The sequence below is a fragment of the Emys orbicularis genome, chromosome 21, assembly GCF_028017835.1.
Source record: "Emys orbicularis isolate rEmyOrb1 chromosome 21, rEmyOrb1.hap1, whole genome shotgun sequence".
Taxonomy (NCBI): Eukaryota; Metazoa; Chordata; order Testudines; family Emydidae; genus Emys; species Emys orbicularis.
In genome coordinates, this window is record NC_088703.1 from 15649288 (window position 1) to 15672480 (window position 23193).

At 49.7% G+C, this 23193-nt stretch overlaps 1 protein-coding gene across 1 annotated transcript in view; it reads left to right on the forward strand.

Annotated features, from left to right (window-relative positions):
- Positions 1 to 23193, forward strand: part of LOC135893047 (butyrophilin subfamily 3 member A2-like) — a 308768-nt gene that overhangs the window by 240955 nt on the left and 44620 nt on the right. The gene's annotated exons all lie outside the window — the stretch shown is intronic.

A 23193-nucleotide genomic window follows, 5' to 3' on the forward strand; every position in this document is an offset into this window, starting at 1 on the left:
TAGTGCCTCCAGTTGGGAAAGGTGTGTCAAAGAAGAAAAAGTGGACTGTGCATTATCCAAACATTCCATCAGCTATACGCCCAGTACCCCACGGAGAAGGACTGCCGGTTCCTGATGCACCAGAATCATTCTCACTTGAGTCAGACGAGGAAGAGGAAGAGGATGAAACTTCTGGTCCTGAACCATCAATGTCACAGGACCCACATTTTCTCCCATCCTCCTCCTCTGAACCACACCTCATAACACAAGGTGAACTGAATGACCTTGTCAGGGATTTGGAACTACCCAAGAGTAAGGCAGAGCTGTTGGGCTCCAGACTACAGCAGTGGAATCTCCTGGCAGGTGATGTTAGGGTTTCCATGTTCCGTGACCGTCAAAAGGATCTTGTCCCATTCTTCTTCATGGAAGGTGATCTTGTAGCCTGCAACAACATCGATGGTGTGATGGCAGCCCTCAACATCGTTCACGATCCAGATGAGTGGAGACTGTTCATTGATTTATCGAAGACGAGTCTTAAAGCTGTTTTACTGCATAATGGCATTGTTTTGCCATCAATTCCAGTTGGTCATGCAGTCCATATGAAGGAAACCTATGACAACATGAAATAACTTTTGAGGTGCATAAACTATGACCAACATCAGTGGCAGCTTTGTGGGGATTTGAAGGTTGTTACTCTCTTGCTTGGTCTGCAGACTGGATACACAAAGTACTGCTGTTTTCTCTGCGAATGGGATAGTCGTGCAAGAGATTCCCACTACATCAAGAAAGATTGGCCACTCCGACAGTCATTGGAGCCTGGGAGGAAAAGTGTTCAGCATCCACCACTTGTTGAATCAAGGAAGATTTTGTTACCACCCTTACACATCAAGCTGGGTCTGATGAAGAACTTTGTCAAGGCCATTGACAAAACACAAGCAGCTTTCAAGTACCTCCGTGGAAAATTTCCAAGGTTAAGTGAAGCTAAGATAAAGGAAGGTGTCTTTCTTGGTCCTCAGATTCGTGAACTTCTTCGAGATGATGCATTTGACCATGCACTGCGTGGCAAGGAAAAGACGGCATGGAAAGCCTTCCAGTTAGTGGCAATAAATTTTCTCGGAAACAACAAGGCAGACAACTACAGGTTGTTGGTGGAAAACCTCCTCAAGGCATACAAAAGCCTTGGTTGCAACATGTCACTAAAGATACATTTTTTGCACCCTCATCTAGATTTTTTTCCACCGAACTGCGGAGGAGTGAGCGACGAGCATGGCGAGCGATTTCACCAGGACATTGCAACAATGGAGAAACGCTATCAGGGCAAATGGAGCCCATCAATGCATGCAGACTATTGCTGGACAGTGACAAGAGATGCTCCATTTAATGAATACAAGAGACAAGCCAAGGAGCGCCGAGTAGACACTGAATAGGACTAAACTATGTACATAATAGTTTTTTGCCTTTTGTTTCATAATAAATTTTATTTATATAACCCTTTTGCTGATTTTTAAAGTGTTACATAAACAGGACAGGTGAAATATTATCATGTAAAGCAACCATAAACACATGAAAAGACCTAGGTTTATAATTTATGATTAAAACTCTACTATCTACACAATATACATAGACATAAAATGTAAAAACTTAAATATCTTAGAAACAGTAGCCAATCAGTTGTTTTAATTGTCATATTTGAATTCAGCACATCAAAATACATAATAAATAGCACATTTTATCTCTGAATCAGACGACTTCTCAAAAATTGTAGACCAGTGATCTCTTCTGGGGCCTTCCACGTGTTTCTCTCCTCTTCGGTCCCCCCTCCCTCCTCTGATCATAACCCTTGACTCATCTTGACAGGAGGCCTTTACACTTAGCTTAGTTCAGGCCTGTGGCCTGTAAGCCGGGCCTTCCCCGACGTATTGTGTGATGTAAGGGAGGCCAGCTAGGTCTATTCTCTCACAGCAGTGTGCCCTTGTTGCCAAGATGGCTAATGGTATATTGAGCTGCATTAGTAGGAATATTGCCATCAGATCGACAGAAATGATTATTCCCCTCTATTCAGCACTGGTGAGGCCACATCTGGAGTATTGCGTCCAGTTTTCGCCCCCCCCCCCCCCCCCCCCCAATACAGAAAGGATGTGAACAAATTAGAGAGAGTCCAGAGGAGGGCAACGAAAATGATTGGGAGGCTGGGGCACATGCCTTATGAGCACAGGATGAGGGAACTGGGTTTTTTAGTCTGCAGAAAGGAAGAGTGAGGGGGGATTTGATAGCAGCCTTCAGCTACTTCAAGGGGAGTTCCAAAGAGGATGGAGCTCGGCTGTTCTCAGTGGTGGCAAATGACAGAACAAGGAGCAATGGTCTCAAGTTGCAGTGGAGGAGGTCTAGGTTGGATATTAGGAAACACTATTTGACTAGGAGGGTGGTGAAGCACTAGAATGAGTTACCTAGGGAGGTGGTGGAATCTCCATCTTTAGAGGTTTTTAAGGCCTGGCTTGACAAAGCCCTGGCTGGGATGATTTAGCTGGGGATTGGTCCTGCTTTGAGCAGGGGGTTAGACTGGATAACGTCCTGAGGTCTCTTCCAACCCTGATATTCTATGCTAACAAATGCTGATTTATCCCTTTGAGCTTTTAGTAATTGACTGTAGGACAGGGTACTACTTGCAGAGATTTTTGTGACTCATGTGAATTCCAAAGCTGGTTTAACCCTCTCAATATTATAGAATCATAGAATCTCAGGGTTGGAAGGGACCTCAGGAGGTCATCTAGTCCAACCCCCTGCTCAAAGCAGGACCAATCTGCAGACAGATTTTACCCCAGTTTCCTAAATGGCCCCCTCAAGGATTGAACTCACAACCTTGGGTTTAGCAGGCCAATGCTCAAACCACTGGTTCTTTTGACCAAAGCTATTAGCCAATAATCTAGGTCTTGTGCATAGTAAAATTGAGAGGTGAAAGTGGTGACAGAGACAGGTATGTTCATAGATGCAACCCCATTTATTTACATAACATCACTTTCTTTGATCCCAGCTCCAAGCCTCTTTCCAGCTAGCACTCTGCCCAAAAGCTCTTTCTTTCCAACTGGGGGACAAAAAAGGGCCAGACCAAGGCTGGGGAGGGGGAAATCTGAGCTTCATGGCTCAGAGAGGTTAATGTAGGAAGTGCGGCCAATGGTGTTTCCCAGCCTAGATGCTCATTAAACTGCTTGTGCTGTACATAAAGCCGTGCTGTCAGATGGACATTTTCTGGCTTCATTTCTCTGGTTTTAAGCTGGCTTAGTAGAAAAGTAACATTACTGTGTTTTATCTTAAAGCATCCACCACCCCAGAGAGAAGAGATGCCAACATACGCAGCGATCACTCTGCAGCGGGGTAGATGTCGTTAATGCTCCAGTTGCTGAAATGCAGTGCTCGTCACAGCCCAGCCACATCAAAGACCCTCCCGAAATCAGAAGCAACTGTAGCGGCTGTGCAGTAAGAAAGTGGGAGATCTTCTCTGGGGCCACAGGTAGACAATGCACAGTGACCCGAAGTGCTGTAGGACACTGGAATATTCTTAGGGCAAATGCTGCTTGTTTTCTATTTTAGAAAAAAAAGTTTCTTCCGAATAAAATTGGGAAAAATATGCAAACTCTGTATTCCTACCCCCTGACTCTTTATATCAACAGCTCAGCTCCCAAGTCCTCTCAGCTCTGTTTAGAGATTCCATTGCCACCCCAAAGTGTACAAATATCACGAGGCAGCCACCCCAAAATCCCAAGATTGCCTTAAGAATTCATGAGAATTTTTTTTTAATTATGCATTTTGCTTGCTTTTATTTGACTTCTGGTGTGTGCCCTTTTGGAGATCAGGTTTTCCAGGTGTTCTTCACAACCAGGAGGGCTAGAAATGTACACATTTCAACAAAACCCAAGATTCTCACATAATCCCAGCACTTCAGGAGTTGGGCTTTATGAAAAACAGCAAATATTATGACATGTGCTGTGAAATCATGAGAACTGACAATAGCATCAGGGTCATCTTTGAATTTGCAGGTCTGTTTAATGTCATGCGGCTTTGTAGGGATGTGATGAAATATAAATAACAAACAAAAAGTATTAGTCACAAGCTATGGCGTAGTGAAACTGTTTGTTAGCCTCATCCAGAGTGTGCAAGAGAACGTCAGGTCAGTATTTGGCTCAGTGGAAAGCAGTCACTACATGAAGCAATTACATCGCTTTGGTGTATGGGTTTGAGCTGATATTTGGCATGCATCCTAGACTGACGTCTGTTGTCAGTAGCTACCGGTGTGGTGCTCTGCTCTTGTTCGATGATGATAACAGTCGGCTGCGAGCGTGTTCCCTCTGTGTGCTGACACAGGAAATCCCGAGTGAACCCCCAAAGACCACAGACTCTAGTAAGGTATGAAGGAACCCGAGCCAGGTTTATTGTCAAACGAAGCACAGTAATAGTTTCCCGTAGACGCTACAAGACATACTATGAATTTGTGCCCCCTGGCAATGGACCAGCTCAGTCAGTGGCGGGACTTTCCACTGCCCCTTAGGCCAGACAAAGATGTGCAGTCCTACTGACGTTTTGAGATACAGCCCCTTGACTCATTGGGGGCTGTCTCCCTCTTTGATCATGTTGTTTCAAACAAATCTAGCCATCATGCTGTCCTTTTGACAATGCCTTTAAGATGCACCTGCCTGTTCCTTGTTATCTCTGTGGAGTGTTCTAATGCTATCTTAGCACAAGTTCCTCTTATTAGCACTTATGTGTGGATGCACCTGCTTCTGGCAGCCTTCTTCTGGCCAACTTCTGTGAGTGGGGCCTGCCTCTGGCTCACAGCCCAGCTTTTGCTTAGCAATGCCTGGAAGTACTTTGGTTCAGGCTTCAGGCCTCAGACTGGGCCTTTGATACAAGAGTTTATGTGTCAGGGCCTCATCTTACTACAACAGCCAGATTTCTGTAAGTGCCAGCACCCAGCAGCTGATAAAAACTCTCCTTTGAGAGTCATGACTGACAGCTATTGGGTCCTGGGTGCTTTGTAAAAATCTAGCCACTGCATTTGGAGTACAATCTGGAGTACTGTGTCCAGTTTTGGGCCCCACACTACAAGAAGGATGTGGAAAAATTTGAAAGAGTCCAGCAGAGGGCAACAAAAATGATTAGGGGGCTGGAACATATGACTTATGAGGAGAGGCTGAGGGAACTGGATTGTTTAGTCTACAGAAGAAAAGAATGAGAGGGGATTTGATAGCTGCTTTCAACTACCTGAAAGGGGGTTCCAAAGAGGATGGATCTAGACTGTTCTCAGTGGTACCAGAAGACGAACAAGGAGTTGCAGTGTGGGAGGTTGCAGTGTGGGAGGTTTAGATTGGATATTAGGAAAAACTTTTTCACTAGGAGGGTGGTAAAGCACTGGAATGGGTTACCTAGGGAGGTGGTGGAATCTCCTTCCTTAGAGGTTTTTAAGGTCAGGCTTGACAAAGCCCTGGCTGGGATGATTTAGTTGGGAATTGGTCCTGCTTTGAGCAGGGGGTTGGACTAGATGACCTCCTGAGGTCCCTTCCAACCGTGATATTCTATGATTCTATGACTTAGGAACCTAACTGAGAGATGATCTCTGGAAAAATCTGGCCATATTGTGAGCTTTCCAATGAGCAACATAGGCCCGGCTGCTGGTACAGTCAGCACCTGAGCAATGTCTCTGGATCATGCTGCAGACACTGGTATATTTGGGAATCATAGAGTCCTTGGGCCTGTCACTTCATCTCTCTGTGACTCAGCTCCCCATCTGTGAAATGGGGATAATAATTCTGCCTTGTCTAAAGGGACAGTTTTAAAAGTCCCTCTAGGATTTAGGAGCAGAGGTGCCTGATTCTGCTCTGTGCCCACTGCCTTGTGCTTCTAAATTCTTCAGATGCTTTTGAAAATCCTTGCTTAGATTGAGAACTCTTCTGGGCAGGGGCTGTCTCTCACTAAGGGTTCATCTGCACAGGGAAATAGACCAGCAGAACTACAATAGTGTAATTGAATCACTGCAGTTTTCCTGGGATAACTCCCCATGGGGACACTCTTCTTCCGGAATGAGAGAGCCTTGGTCAGGGTTAGTTTACACCATTTCCAAAGTGACATAAGCTAAACTGGATGAGGCCCCTCATACACTGGAATAAGAGTGTCCCCACGGGGAGTTATCCCGGGTTAGCTGTAGTGGGTTAGCTGGACCAGAATAGTTCTGCTAGTCAATTTCCCCACGCAGACCAACCCTTAGTGTCTGCGCAGCACCCAGTGCAAAGGGGCCCTGACCTTCGCTGGGGTCAATAGTTGGGGCTCAGCTGACAGGTGCTGGACGAGGAGCAAGGAACAAGGTCTCTGTCCCTGCTAGAGTTGCCAACTTTCCAATTTCTGAAAACTGGACACCCCTGCTCCGCCTCCTCCCCCCACTCTTCTTCCCCTGCTCGCCAGGCCAGGGACCGCTACATTCCCCCCAAGCTACCCGCGGGGGATGGGAGATTCTCTCTCCATAAGCCACTCACTCAAGTCACAGGAGGAGCTGGGACTAGAACCAGGAGGCCTGACCTCCCCCCCCAACCCGTAACCCATTCGCCCCCATTTCCCTCCCAGAGCAAAGGCTGGAACCCCGGAGTCCTGCCTTCCAGCACCCCCTGCTCTAACCATTACCCCCCAAACCTCTCCAAGAGCTAGGGAGATGGACTGTTTGGTGCATTGATTGTGGTCACAGAAAAGGCTAATGTTATTCTGGGAAGTATTAACAGGAGTGTCGTATGTGAGATATGGGAGGTCATTGTCCCGTTCTTCTGGGAACTGTTGAGGTGTGAACTCGAGGACTGTATGCAATTCTGGGTATCACAGTTTAGGAAAGATGTGGCCAAATTAGAGAGAATCCAGAGGAGAGAACCAACAATGATGAAAGGTTTAGAAAGCCTGACCTAGGAGGAAAGGCTGAAAACGCTGTGCATGTTTAGTCTTGAGAAAAAAAGACTGAGGGGAGACATGATACCAGTGCAGTGCTGATATAAAGAGGACAGTGCTCAATTGCTTTCAGTGCCCACTTCAGATATTACAAGAAGTAATTGGCTAAATCTGCAGCAAGGGAGGTTTAGGTTCGATAGTAGGAAAAACTTCCTAACGATAAGGGAAGTTAAGCTCTGGAACGGGCTTCCAAGGCAGGTTGTGGAATCCTCATTGTCAGAGGTTATTAAGAACAGGTTGGACAAACCCCCTGTCAGGGATGGTCCAGGTTCACTTGACCCTGCCTCCGCGCAGAGGGATCGATTTGATGACATCTTGAGGTCCCTTCCAGCCCGACATGTCTATGATTGTACGATTTCCAACTGTTGTTTGTGTTGCTAAGTGCTGCTGGTGCTGCAGCACTGGTAATGCTGCTAGTGTTGCTATTCTCAGAGCTCCAACTTCAGCAGCACTGGCAGATGATGCAGTGTGATGATTCATCGAATTTTGATGTTACTTGTAAGAATGAGCACAGGCTCGGTTCAGTGGCGAAGACGCTCGGCCAGAGTTATTGTCAACAACGCACAATCCTAGTGCCCCACAGGAGCTACAGCTCCACTAACACACGTATGCCTGCGACAAGGTACCAGTTCAATGAGCACACCAGAGTGCTGTGTCTAGACTAGTACAAAGGTGCCTCTCCAATGACTTCTCCTTTCATACAGTGATATAAAGAAGTCACGTATTCCACTTTAGATCTTGTAATTTACTACCCTTATCACCACTGTTTCTCCTTGTTCCTGCTAGTTCAAACATCCTTATTCATTATCTTGTCATCCCCCCATTATCTTTAGGAGCAGTAGGTGTGTTCCTGTACCACCCCTTAAGCCTGTAATTATGGAGTTACTTTAAAACTCTGTGTGTCTCTGTACCATCTTCTCCGGTCAGGAGTGTGATTACTTGGTTAGCCAATACCCAGTGTGTTACTATTCTGTCAAGGCCAGGCCTAATTTGGTTCTCAGCCTTTGGTTCATGCTGTCAGTTTTGCCTAGGGCTCCATCATGGGTGGCCTGTAATGGAGGCTGGGGGAAGCTAAGCCACCCTAAACCTCTGCTAATGTTCCCTGCCAAAGCCTGGGGCCAGGCCACGGTGGGGCTCAAAGCTCCTCCAAGTGGCTGGGGCTTGAGGCTCCTCTGGCCGGCCGGGCTGGCTGGGGCGGCTTACACAGGCCAGCTGGGGAGGCTCAGGAGGGTGGGCCGGCTGGGGCTCAAGGCAGTTCGGGAAGGCGGGCTGGGATAGTTTGGGCAGTAGGGCAAATGATCAGGGTAGCTGGGACGGGTGGACGGGGCGGGACTCAGGTGGCTCAGGCTGGCCGGCCGGGGTTCCTCTGGCTGTGGTGGGGGATTCGGAGCTCCTCTGGCCCTGGCGGGTGAGAGCGGGGGGCGGGTGGGCAGAAGAGATTAGGTAGGGGACTAGGCTCCCCGAACAGGGTGGTTCACGTATCGCCCATGGGCTCCAGCAAGACCTGCACCCACATTTGTCACACAGGCCTTCAGGTTAATCTGTAATAACCCCCAGGAGATCACAAGGGAGTCCTGTGGGCATAGGACAGAACAGCGCATTGGCAGATTCTACCTGCAACCCTTGAGGGCTTAAACATGGTGCAGGCTGGGGTGGGGCGGAAAATGGATTTTTTTCCCTGTGCAAAATTTACACAAATTTCCCTTGAAATTTTCAGCAATGAAATTTTAACTTTTCATCAAAAAAATGATAACCTGAGAACTGGCAGGCTGCGGGGAATATTAGGCTTTGGCCACTTCCAAAATATGTTGGGCTTTTGGTTTTCCAACAACAAATCAAATATGTTCAAAGAAAGGAGAGACGTCCACAAATAAAAAAGTAAAATAAAACAAATCATTTAGTCAAAATCTAATTTTCTATCCAAAAAAATAAAATAAAATCTTGAGGTAAAATTCTTAACTGGGCCTGGTGCAGTCGTCATTGAATGTTGTCTTTCCTCAGTGTCATTGGTGTGCTGGTGCTGTACAGTTAGGTATCATATAGCACAGTCCCTGCCCTGAAAATGTGCCATGGTTTGTCCTCTGGAGTGTTAAACTTCCCAGTATCCTTTGTTACAGTCTATCCTGGGCATGTCTGTGGCCTGGCCTAGCTTCCCAGTCAGTCTGTCAGTGTCGGGCCTTCGGTGCACACCAGATCTTCATGCTACACTGAGCTTCCTGAAATTTATGTCAAGACCACATCTGGTCCCTTTTCCCCATTCACTGTTAGGTGGTTTAAATTAAAAAATTTAAAAAATTAAATTAGTGGAGATATCCTATCTCCTAGAACTGGAAGGGACCTTGAAAGGTCACTGAGTCCAGCCCCCTGCCTTCACTAGCAGGACCAAGTACTGCCCCAGATCCCTAAGTGGCCCCCCTCAAGGATTGAACTCACAACCCTGGGTTTAGCAGGCCAATGCTCAAACCACTGAGCTATCCCTCCCCCCCTATGGTTCAGCCACCCCAGATTGTGCATCTTCTTCCCTTTCTCGGTCAGACTCTGGATCACCATCTCTGGTACCTATTGCACTTTTGCTCAGAGGGAGAGTCCCCACACCCAGACTTTGGGGCTCTCTCTATAAAAAATTCAAACCAGAATCCAAGTCCACACCCCCAGACTCTGGGGAAGGTGAGATTAGGATCCACAGCTGGAGCTAAACCTCAGGGCCCATCTCCAGTTGATCTGTCGCAGTCCAGCATCTCCCTTCCCCCTGTCCCCTCCATCACTGATCAGCCACAGCCATCTTAGTGTTTAGAAATGTGAGCCGGTTTGGAGTCTTTAATCTGAGAGGGGACGTCTCTTTCTACCAGACAGGCTCTAGCTCAGCTAGATGTTAGCAGCTCGATGCAGGGATCCCTGGGGGAGAGTCTCTGGCCTGGGCTGTGAAACAGCTCTGACTAGATGGAACCATTTGTCCTTTCTGGCCTTTAAATGTACAACTCTGAAAATAAAGTCCCCTGGAAACCTCATGAGAACAGACTAAATGGAGAGCGAGAGAGAATGAGGCAGGTTAATGTTTGAGGACAAAAATAACACTGTAAGAGTGGGTTCTTCAATCCCACATCACAGCATGTGATACACCCCCGCCTACACCCCCGCCCCGCTGGGCTGCTAGATTGGGGTCAGGCCTGGGAGAGCTCACTGCTGGGCGGGGGAAGAAGAGTCTGCACAGGAGACTCTGCAGATTCTCAGGGCGCTGTCGGCTCATCCTGCGGTTACCTCTCTGCACAGCTGCAAGGAGCAGCTGGACTGTGTGTGCAGAGTCACTGAGCAGGAGCCGCTACTCATGGCACCAACTCTCCTCTCCCTTCCCTCTTCTGAGCAGCAGCTGATCGCTCTCTAGTCCTGCTGCGTCTGCCTCCATTAATATCCCCACCAGGGTTGGAGAGTCAGGCCTAATTCTCCCCTGCCTGCCCTGGGGTTTGGGCTGGCGAGAGAGAGGGAAAATCCAGCCCAGAAGCAACAGGGGGTGGGACTGTCTGTGAGAGCAATTAAATCCCCTGCAGCAGATTTCTCAGCTTGTGTGTCTGATGTTTTCCCCGTTTCCCAGTCCCGCCTCATCCAGGCTCTTCCCCTCTTTGGATGAAATAGCCCAGGGTCATTGGCCTTCTAGGAAGGACCCAGGCTTTTGGGACTGCTGGGGACTGAGGGGAGGAAGAACAATCTTGTGCCTATGGCAGTGGACTGGTGCTCAGGAGCCCTGGGTTCAACCCCTGACTCAGCTGCAGACTCCCGTGTGCCCTGCGCTCAGTCACATAGTCTCTCTCTGTGCCTCAGTTTCCCCATCTGTGAAAGGAGGATGAACTTCAGGAGTGTCTGAGGATAAACTTATTAATGATTGTGAGGGGTCAGATACTCCAGTGACAGAAGATGTACAAGGAAATGGAAAGCATTGATGGGAAGAGCATTTTATGCCAGAGCTTCTCTATAGACAGGGAAATTTAACAGTGTAATTAAACTGTTCTAGCTTTGCTGGTGTAACTCCCATGGGGAGACTCTTGTTCTCGAATCAGAGCCTTTGTCAGGTTCATTCATAGATTCTAAGGCCAGAAGGAATCATTGTGATCACATAGTCTGACTTCCTGTATAACACAGGCCAGAGAACTGCCCCCAAATAACTCCTGTTTGAACTAGAGCTTCTCTTTTAGAAAAACATCCACCTTTGATTTAAAAATTGTCGGTAAAGGAGAATCCACCACAGCCCATGGTAAGTTTTTCCCATTGTTAATTATCCTCACTGTTAAAAATATACAGCTTATTGTTAATATTGCTTTCAAAACAATATAAGATAAACCAGAAAAAGGCTCTTATACTAGAACTCGGGTGTGCACAGGGACACTGGTATAACTGGAGCAGTATAAATTCACCCCTTAGCTGATACTAGATAACTTCCCATGAACTACTATAGCAGCAGTGTTTGTGTGTTTCATGGGCAGGTGCTGGGTCAAGTCCAACAGTTTTGTGAACATGTCAGGGTGCTCACAGCTTTCATACAGCTGCCTCTATTGCCTCAGCAGGAAAGTTCACCCTGCAGGGAAGGTTGCAGCGGGCAGCTGAGAACTGGACTGGTTGCTAAGTGTCCACGCAGTGTGGTTGTGCCAGAGGAGCTTTATCACAAAATCCTCATCACAACTGGCACTGATCGCCCTTGACTGCAGTTTCACCCGAGGACCAAGTATAGAATGGGCCATGGGGACACAGCCCCTTGCACCCTACAGCTGGTCTCACACACAGATTTGGCACATGCATAATTGGCACAAGCAATTCTGGCCAAACCTTCCAAAATAGCCAGTGGTTTTGGGAGCCTAATGGGAGACACCTTAAGGAGTGACAGACAGACTGCACTGAGCCCCCACCTGCTGGAAATCAGCCCCTTTAAGGTGGCTTAAATGGGGTCCCCAAATTCACTAATTGTTTTTGAAAGTCTTGGACTCTATGCTTAACCATGTGATAAACCAAGCACGGTATTTAAAAATAATATTGTGTCTATCTACCTCCATATACATCCTCTTTCTCTCTGTCTCTCTATCCATTGATCTATCTATCAGTCTTTCTCTCTGTTGCAGGCTCTGTGCAGCTGATTCCTTTCTAGTCTCTGTTAGCATAGAGAGGAGATCAGGAGAGGTTGTCATTTCTTCCCTGTGTGGAGCCGTCTCTCTGCACCTTTCAGGGTCTGTGCAGTGAGGCAGCTGCAGGGTCTGTGCAGAAGGAGGAACTCACTCTGCAGATGCTCTTGCTTCACGTATCAGCTGCATTTGCAGCTCCGGGGAGTGGGGGAGGGCAGGGTGAGTTCCTCTTCTTCACATCCCATTTTCCACTGTTCATGATCCTGTCATCAACCTCCCCTTCACCCTCCCATGGTGGAGACTTTCCCTATTCCTGTTCTTGTGGTGGGTGTGGGTTGGAGTGACTCCAAGTGACTCCGGAGCCATTTCTCTGTCACAAGAGAACCGACCCTCTTACACAGGGGCCTGATCCCCAGAGCAGTGAAGTCAGTGGAGTCTTTCCATAGACACCAAGGGGCTTTGGATCAGGCCCTTTCTGGGCAGCATTGTCTGAGCTACAAGCAGGGCCCGGCTGCCATCCAAGGGTGCCAGCAGCTCAGCCTGACCCACAGCCCCAGGGATCACTTTGGATTAAAGCCACCACATTGTTCTCATCTGAAAATGACAGATTTTATCAAACATTTTCATTTTACAAATTAAAAATTACAACTGTTGGGGGGGGGGGGTTGTAAAAACAAAACTGGAAAATTAAAATAAAAAATAAAAAATAAAAAGAACAGATAATTTTTTTTAAGTTTTCAGGTTTTGGTTTCCCCTCCCTCCATTTTTACCATTTTGCCACCAAGAGATGGGAAAAAATATTTTTCACAAAAGGTTTTGAAACAATCATTTTAAAAAACTTGCCACAAATATTTACTCTTTTCCACACTGGCATTTTCTGGGCACTGCTTATGGCAGGTAGCGTCAGACTCTGCTCCTCTGACCCCCACCTGAGCAGTGCTGACCATCCCCAGAGCATCTGAGCTGCCCCCACGCACCCCTGTCCTGTCCAGCTGCTCTGCAGAGCTGACTCCATCCCAGGGATGAAATGTGCCCAGCCACCATCCCAGGACAATCCACTTCTGCATCAAATACTATGAAAAGTTGCTGTGCCAAACTGCACTGCTTTGTACTCCTGACAGATTTCCCTTGAAGCCCCTCTGCTACTTGGCTTCCCACAGAGGTGTTAATGTCTGTTCACAAGACTTTCTTTTTGTTAGTGGGAAAATGGTCCTGCTATTGTGGGGAACTTTCCTGGGTTATTCATTACCCTAGTGGAATTGCCTAGTGAAAGGATCTGAGTCCTTGCTCCCACTCCCTTTACCCAAAGGCCTGCCTGACCTTGAGGACTCTGACTCTCCCATGTGGCAGAGACCTTGTAACCATGACAAGGCAGGGCCCAGAATTCCTGGGGGGCTCCTGCCCAGGCCCTGGCTGTGCTGCAGGGACGGCACGGATCAGACACTTGCTCTGGCTGTGGCCACACCCCCTCAGGCTCTACGTGGCAGGACCCTTCTTCCCAGGGTCAGTCCCCCATAAGGCCTGCAAGGCCTCTTGACAGGTGGCGTCTCCCTGCGCTGGGCCCTCTGCCTAAGGGTCCCCGTCGCACTCCCCAGCTGCTCACCACACCCGGCTCCAGATTCCCACAGCTCCAGCTCCAGCCCCAGCGCTGCTGTTGCTCTACCTCCTCTGGCCTCTTTGGCCCTGGTTGCTGCAGCTGTCCTCTCAGCACGGATCTGCTCCTTGGGCTGCTTCTCTGGCTTTTCTCCCAGCACAGAGCTGCCCCCTTGACTGCTTCTCTGGTTCTCTCTGGCTCTGGTTGGTGCAGCTCGGGCTCCTGCTCTCTCCTTAACTCTGCCCTACCTTGACCCAGTGCAGGTACAGCTCACATGGAGGATGGGACCTCCCCTGGCCTCCTGACTCCCTCATTAGTCTGCCTTCCCTGTCATTCAGGCTGACCTGGGGGGTTGGCCTCTCTCCACTGCTCCTGAGGTCCTGATTTTCCATCGATGCTTCTGCTTGGTACTGGGAGCTACCCAACCAAAAACCCACATCAGTTTTAGTCAGGGGCCAACAGTCCCTTACATTTCTATTGCACATATTTCTTTGGCTTTTTCCCTGGTCCTCCACTTGTTTAATCACACAGATTCCAGCTCCTCACCTGCTCACAGGTCACTTCTGGATGTTCTTTCTCAACTGCCGTTTGTTCTTCCTTCCCTGGCAGTGGGGGGTGACTTGAGAGGGAAGCAGGATGGGGGAAGGGACTTGGTGCCCGTCTCTCAGCAGGAACAGCAGACTCCTCAGGAGCCCAGAATGGGGAGCCGGGGCAGTCAGGACAGAGCCTGCAGAAGTGGCTGGAGCTGGGTGTGGAGGATGGGGCAGGTGGAGACTAAGCAGGTGGGGAAGCCAGTGTAGTCCCACATTCAGTGTTTTCTGGGGGTGAAATTCACCCTTCTGCAGAGGGTCCAGCATCAGGCCCAGACCACAGTTATGTCCCCTTAAGCCCAGAGGTTGAATTTCCCCCCGGGGGAGCTGGGTCCTTCTCACCAGAGACTAGAGACCAGGATGGAGGCAAAAGATTCAGACTCATCCAACATCCCAGGCCCCCCAGTCACCCAGAGACCTTTCACCCTGACCCAGCTGTGCCTTTAGCCGTGGGGCTATCTGGGTCCCCAGGCAGTGAGATGGGATGGGAGGTGTTTCCTCAGTGATATGTTTAGACTCAAACAAGCAAACCAGGCCCCTTTGGTTCTCAATCTTGCAGCCCTAAATAGAGACGCTGTGGCCGGAGCACGGAAGGGGGGCGGCACAAGGCAGGAAATGGGGAGCGATGATGATTATCAGACCCAAGGAGGAGACAGAGCAGGTCAGAGAGAGGCTGCAGTGTCTCTGCTGCCTGAGCCCTGCAGACCCCAGGGGCCTGGGAGGAGAGAGAGGTGCTGGCTGGAGCATCCAACGCGGGGGAGCAGACGGGGTCAGATCGGAGCAGAGAGAGAGAGACCGGAGCTTCCCTTCTGCTGAAGTCAGACAGGGCAGAGGAGGGAGGTGGGAGCAGGGAGCGACTGTGGATTGTACCCTCCGGACCTCATCAGAAACAGAAGCTGCTCGGCTGTTTCCATCCTGATCGGCTCCCACCACCGCCCTGATGATCCTATCTCTGTGCCTCTTGCTTCCCAGTGAGTATGTGGGAATCCTGTGCTAATTCGCAGCAGGTTGGGGGGAAACAGAACCAAGAGCAGCCCTTGGCCGAGGCTGTTGCCAAATCCTCTTCAGTGGGAGAGAAATGGGAACCAGTGTAAACACTGAGTGTGAAAACTACTGGGCCAATTCCCCAGTTGCTGTAAATCAGTGTAGCTCCACTGGAGTCAATGCCAGTTTACACCAGCTGAGGATCTGGCCCTCTAGCGAGCTGAAGGGAAAGGTGGTCCCAGCTCAGCCAAGGTCTGTGTGCGCGAGGAACCTGCCATGTCCCAGATCGAATGTCCTGCCTGGTTTGTTTCTTCACCAAAACACAAATCAGGAATTTTTTCCTATTAAAGGCAGTTTTTGTCCCTGAAGAGGGACCTCAGAAAAGAGGGGGATTTTATCTCCAGCACTAACCAAATGTCACCTTTCTGTTCCCAGCGCTGAGTCCCAGCAGCCAGGAGATTTGCTCAGCTCCGGGTGAGTCCGTCTGTCTGTCTGTCCCCAATCTACCCATGGCATTTACCCCTCCCCACTTGGGCCGCTCCCTGCTCACTGTGGTGTCAGCGGAAATGGCATGGGAAGGCAGACAGGGCTGTCTGGGATCTGACCAGGGTGCAGATCTCTTGGGCGACCTCTCCCTGTCCTACTACCTCTCAGCTCTGCTCTGACCTGAGGCCAGTGTGAGATGCGGGTCAGAGAGTCACATCCACAGCCCGTCCCATCCCCGGGGCACTGGCCCTGGGAAACAGAGAACGCAACGGCTCTGACTTCAAGGGATTTAGCTTTCCATGGCACCAGCTCCCAACTCTTTCTGGGCACAGGTCTCTCCCCTGGAGCTCATCCCCCACATGGACTCAGCCTGCACCTCATCCTTAAATGTCAGCAGTATCATTAATAGTCAGCCCTGGGCGGGCAGGTGGCGCTCGAGAGGGTACGGCCAGAAGGAACCATTATATAATCCAGGCTGAGCTCCTGTATGAGCCAGGCCAGGGAGCTGCACCAGCGACCCCTGTGTCCAGCCCAACAGGGGCTGGTGGAGCTGTTTCTTTGCTGGCTGCCTGGGCAAGGCAGCAGCAGGGGGCTCTGCGGGGGGTGGGGAAGGTGTTGGGCAGATATTGACCTACCCAGAGACAGCAGCAATTCCCCTGCGAGTTCAGAGCTGGGTCCCATCGCCCTGGTGATTCCCGGGAAAGGGGGATCCGCTCCCTGCCACTTCTCCAGGACACTCCCTTAGCCTGGGCCTGGAACTGCTCCCGGTGCCTCCTGTGCCAGCTGGGGATTGGGGGCAGGAGGGGCACAAGGACAAGGAGGATGTTAGAGCTGACATCAGAGGGGTTAGAGACTGGACATAGCTCCTTGACTGTCAGCTGGTGAGCTCCATGGGGTAGGAAGTGACCTTCACTGCATGGGATGGCGGAGCAGACCGAGGTGTTGGCCATTCCCTGCCTAGACAGCCCCTAATGGCCAGGGGCTGGCCACGCTGAGGGTTCGCATCTCTCCTGGCCATACTGCTCCAGCTGGGTCAGGGGAGTGCCAGCACCAGGGCCCCTTATTCTAGGAGAGTGCGCAGAACCAGATAATGGGAACCAAGCCCAGATGAGCCTCCTGGCTCTTTCATAACCCAAATGATCCCGGGGAATAAAGCTTCTGGTCACCAGAGAGAGATTGTCCCCCAGTCTGCCCAGCTGGCTGTAATCAGAGCCTCCATCTGAGACATGGCACAGACCTTCCCACCATTTACCTCCTGGCCCATCAACAGTGCTGGGCGTCAGCAATGCCCCACTGACAGTGGCGACCCATTCCCCTTCACAGGGGCTCTCCCTGCCCCCACCCTCCACCTGAGCCAGACGTCTGCCCGGCCAGGGGACTCCGTGTGCCTCCAGTGCTCAGTGTTGTCCCAGCTCCTGGCCACCCGCATCATCTTCTGCGAGGACGGGGAGGAGGTTTCATCCCAGAGGGGCTTGGAGAAAAAGGCCATCTACGACTATGACCATGTGGTGTCTGGAATCAGTTCTGGGAATTACACCTGTGGGTACGAGATCAAGGACAGTGACAACCGGGTGACCAAATCCCAGCTCAGCCCTGCCCAGCGCCTCAGCCTCACTGGTAAGGCATGTGTTTGAGTGTTTCTGTGTGTGTGTGTGTCCATATCCTAGCTCGGCCCTGCCCAGCAACTCAGCATCACATGAAATGGAGGGGAGGGGGGATGAATGGCAGAGCGAGAACAACAATTCAATAAGAAACTCCTGAAAATCCAAATGCTGAAATTCATCAAAATCTGAAATGAAAAATTTCTAACAAAACATCTTTGTTCAAAATTTGACACAGGGAACCCCACCCCCAATTTTCACCCATCTCAGCTCAAACGGCCCAACCCTGACAGATAGGGGATATCATAGAAATGTCGGGTGGGAAGGGACCTCAAGATTCCATCAAGTCCAGCCTCCCTTGCACTGAGGCAGGACCAAATCAACCTGGACCATCCCTGATAGGAGTTTGTCCAACCTGTTTTATAAACCTCCAATGACAGGGATTCCACAACCTGCCTTGGAAGCCTATTCCAGAGCTTCGCTAGCCCTATAGAATCATAGAATCGTAGGACCAGAAGGGACCTCAAGAGATCATCTAGTCCTGTGCCCTGTACTCATGGCAGGACTAAGTATTATCTAGACCATTCCTGACAGGTGTTTCTCTAACCTGCTTTTAAAAAATCTCCAATGATGGAGATTCCACAACCTGTAGTTAGAAAGCTTTTCCTACCATCTAACCTAATCCTCCCTTGCTGCAGTTTAAGCCCCTTACTGCTTATCCTACCTTCAGTGGGCACTGAGAACAATTGATCCCCATCCTCTATAACTGCAATTAGCATATTTGGAGACTGTTATCAGGTTCCCCTTCAGGCTTCTTTTCTCAAGACTAAACATGCCCAGTATTTTTAACCTTTCCTCCTAGGTCAGGTTTTCTAAACCTTTCATCATTTTTGTTGCTCTCCTCTGGACTCTCCAGTTTGTCCACAACTTTCCTAAAGTGTCACAACCAGAACTGGACCCTGTACTACAGCTGAGGCCTCATCAGTGCTGAGCAGAGCGGGACAATGACCTTCCGTGTCTTACATACACTGTTAGCCCTTTTCACAACTACCTTGTACTGCTGACTCAGCTTCAGTTTGTGAGTCACTCTAACCCCAGGCCCCTTTCAGCAGCACGGCCACCAACCAGTTATTGCCCATGGTGTAGCTGTGCTAGAGCAGCGTATGGGCCTGGAATGGGGCCATGCTCTGCTCTGATCTCTTGTGTATTTATTGCCTAGGTGATGACTCCAGCAGCGGCAGTGTCACGGGTTCCCCCCCACAAGGTAAATGAATCTGAATCATTTCTTTATCCTGGGGACTCTATTGAAGGAAAGATGGGTTCTGGGTTGGGCAACCCCCAGTCTGAGTGTGATCACAGTGACGATGGATGTAGAGCTAAACACACAACCACAGAACAGGGTGACAGGCTCATCCAATGCGGCGCATTCTCCCTGCAGCTCTCCCAGGCATTCACCAGCATTGCTGAGCTGGGCAACATCTTTGCAGGCAGGAAAATGGCTCTGTCAACGGGGGAATCCCAAACCCTTCTGATGGGCAAGTTTCATCTGGAGTTCACTGATTCCCTCTGCTAAAGCCGCAGTCAGTGAATTATTTCCTCTCTCTGCACTCTCTGTATTTGGTGTTGTTCTGGTAGGAGGCACCAGACGCATCATCACACCTGGGATCACAAGTTCTGTCTCTCCGGGTAATTAGTTATTTATGCTCTGTGCTCCACAAACAGCATATGGGCAAACCCCTCTTTCAGAAATCTCAGCCCAGCACCAGTGCCCGGTTCCCAGGCAGCAACCATGTCGCAGGAACTGACTTTAACAGGACCCCAACCTGGCTGTTTGCCTCAGCTCCCCGCAAAACATTTGTATCAGCAAACTAGCCCACCCTATCCTGAGGACACAGCTGGTGCCAAGGCCTCGTGCTGCCCTCTGCCCAGGGCGGGGTCGACTCCGTGGTGAACTGCCAGCCACACTGGAGAGGGGCGATAGGGCCTGGGCTGCTGCGTCTGTCGCTGGCTCTTGTGAGGCCTTTGCACAGAGTCCCGGTGCAGTCTGAGCAAACTGGGGCAAGAGTGACCCTGTGCTGGGGGAAAGGAAGGAGCCTCCCCAACAACCTCCCATCAGGTGAAGGTACCCCCCTGCAGCATGATCCCCCCTGTTAGACCCAGGCCTCTAGTAGCGCACACCGGGGACTCCATTCCAGAGCTGCTGCTCTGTGTCTAGTGCTGGCACTGCAGTCCCACATGCTTTGCATACGGCCCTCACCATGTCCCTTTCCATGTTGCAGGGCCAGATATGTTGTCTATCATCATCTGGGCCACTCGCTGCACCCTGGTTTTGCTCCTCCTGGTGTCTGCGCCCATCATCACGTTCATGTTGGAGAAAGGGAGCCTGCCACAGCCTGCAGGGCTAGAGGAGACTCGTGGGGGGAGCGTCAGCATTTTGCAGGGGGAGGTAATGGGGGATCCCCATTGATCAACTGTGAGCAGGAGGGAGGGGTTGGAGGGGGCTGGGGAGATACCAGTGACCAGTTCTGAGTGAGAGTTAGGGAGAAACCATTGGTCAGTGCTGCAGAATAGGCCCCTGTGGTAACAGTTTTTGCCCAGGTAACTCCTACAGCCTCCTTCAGTCCCCCTCCCTTCCCCCATCAGGGATGTTGTCAGTCACTGACTAGGGCTGCCAACTTTCTATTGGCTGAAAACCAGACCCCCGAGTCCCCGCCCCTGCCCACTGCTTCCCCCAAGGCCCTGCTCCTTCTCTGCCTCTTCCCAGGCCCCGCCCTTTGCTTGCTCCTCTCCCACCTCCCCAAATCACTCTCTGCTCTCCCCCCACATTTCTCATCTCTGCATCGTCTCCTGCCCCCTGCCCTGTGCCCCGCTGGGCTCCCTCTGCTCCAGGGCTGGGCTGGGAGCTGCTACAGCCTGAGGCAGGGCCTTCCTGCAGGTAGGAGGCAGCCCCGGCTAAGTAGAAACTGGCATGGGTTAATGACCTGGTGCCTCACCCCCTCTTCCAGTAACTGGACCTTCAGGGTCTGGTCAGTACACCTGACTGGACACTGCTAGGTCCCCTTTTTGACCAGACATGCCAGACAAAAACTGGGCACCTGGCATTGGCAACCCTCTGCCCTGCATCCTACAGACCTCTGCTCACTCTCAGCCAGGCCAGGGCCACACCGAGCTCTGTCAGATCTTAGCCCTGCCATGAACTGTCCCAGCCAGACAGCCCAGCCCAGCTCCTTCCTTCTCTATAAATAATCCCTCTTGCAGCAGGGCTGTAAATTTAGAGGAGGTGGATGAGCTAATGGTTAAGGCACCAAGGTAACACTTGAAGAGTATTGTGGTTCAATCCCCAGCTCTGTTACAGATTCCTTGGGCCTGTGACTTCCTCTCCTTGGACCTCAGCTCCCCATCTGTGAAATGGAGACAATAATTCTGCCTTGCCTCAGGGGAGAATTTTCAAAGCCCCTCAGGGATTTAGGAGCACAAATGCATGACCGTGCTCTGTGCCCACTGCCTTGTGCTCTTAAGTCCCTCAGGAGCTTTTGAAAATTCTCCCTTAGACTGTGAACTCTTCCAGCCGGGGACTGTCTCTCACTAAGGGTTTGTCTGCACAAGGAAATCGACCAGCAGAACTATACTCTAAATAATCACTGCAGTGATCTCCGGATAAGTCCCTGTGGGGACACCCTTATTCTGGAATTAGAGAGCCTTGGTCAGGGTTAATTTACACCATTTTCACCTTGAGGTAAACTGGAAAAAGCCCCTTATATACTGGAGAACGAGTGTCCCCATGGGGAGTTATCCCGGGATAGCTGTAGTGGTTTAGCTAGGCCAGCATAGTTTTGCTGGTCAATTTCCCCATGCAGAAGCTAGTGTCTGTGCAGCACCCAGTGCAAAGGGGCCCTGCCCTTGGCTGGGGTCTCCAGGGGCTGCTGTAACGTATATAGTCACAGTAAATTGCGGAAGGGCGCTCGGTGGACAGGAGCTAAGGAACGAGGTCTCTGTTTCTGATTTGATATTCTGTACTGTGGATAAATTGTAAAGTCAGTGGCTTGACCACACTCTGGTTCCTTATGAAATGTATTCAGGAGCCCAAATAACCAATATCAGTCAGGTTTATTGCTCTAAGACATCAGTAATGTAGTGTGGGGAGAAGATTCAATACAATACCAGTCTCTGGGAAGCATCTTGCGCAGTGTTGTAACATTCCCCTTACACAAAAGGTGTGTTCCCCAAGCTACACCCCTAATGCCATCTTTTTATACCCTACCTGTTTAGAGGTACAAGGTACTGTGTATGTCATCTGACACTAGATTTAACCAATCAGCTTTCTACCTTCTTTTTCTGGTACTATGGTGTACCCCTTATTTATTTTTTCTAAACACATGGTACCAAAGGGCATAACGGAACCTCCTAGGTCTGTACTAGGCTGGAATAATCATATGTCTTGTCCTCTTCCTTTGACATTCCAGTACAGACCGGTAAGAGTAACTCCCTACCTGTTGCTTTGATAAAACACTAACATATACTGGTCCTGACAGTTTTCCTATTTATAAGCCAGAGCTTACTTCAGCACATGTAAGGTGTGATAGGATATTTCAAACAAGTGAACAGGACTATAAAAAAAGGTGTAGGCCAACTTAGGCTATATTATTGCTCTAATATTTGTGCTTAGTAATATTATTTATGCTTAATGCATGCTAATGTATATTTATCTATAGAGATACATATAGAGATAGATATAGATATAGATATAGATATAGATATAGTGAGGATCATACCTATTGTTAATATGAGAGATATAGATGTTAGCATATATTGGTCAAGAGCACCCTACTGGGATAGTCTTCTGTCTCCAGGGGATCCTTGGGATTCAGATATTAGACTGTGAGCTCTTTGGGGCAGCGGCTGTCATTTGCTCTGTTTGTACAGCGCCCAGCACAATGGGGCTCTGACCCAGTTGGTTTCTAGGTGCTACCACAATAGAAATGTTAAATCAGAGAGTGCAGAGTGTCTGAGTGAAAGGTCCCATCTCCTGTTAATTATTTGGGCTTCACTTGTTAGTTTAATTGGTGTTTATTTCCAGATTAGTGTAAAGTTCCCATCAGAGGAGTCACAGGACAATAGGCCAGAGAACAGTGACTGGGGCTAATCTGTGGGTGGATGTGGGGGCGTTTGCTATCACTGGAAGGGCACATGCCCCCTTGGATGTCTCACATCTATACAGGGTGTTCAGCGATACGCACTTGGCTGCATTTCACACCTGGGATTGTCAATTGTGCTGCCAGGGTTCCACTGTGGAGTTATTAGACAACGTGCAGTTCTTAAAGTAGGGGAACAGAGATAAGAAAAAAGCCCTGGGAATATTTCATCTCTGACCCCTGCAGGCTTGTCCTGGTGAAGGCACCTTCCCATCCACTAGATAGCACTGTGCACCAATCCCACTGGAAAACTCCATCTTACCTGAGTTGGTCCAATAAAATATATTACATCTCCCGCCTTCTCTCTTTATTTTTTCTAGTCACATATTAATCATGCCATCTACTGGCCAAAACTATAATTGCAACTGTGCACATTCGTCATGGTTTTTGTCTCTACATCAGAGTTCCATGAACTTCTCCATTCTGTGGAGCTGACTGTGACCACAGACTGTCTAGCTAGGGTGACCAGATGTCCCGATTTTATAGGGACAGTCCCGATATTTGGGGCTTTTTCTTATATAGGCTCCTATTACCCCCCACCCCCGTCCTGATTTTTCACACTTGCTGTCTGGTCACCCTATGTCTAGCAGACACCTCCCCTGCCATTAGCACCTGGGTAACATCCCTGTGGCCATCCCCACATTGTCTTCTCCTGAAATTCAACATTAGGAAAGGCCTGGTTTT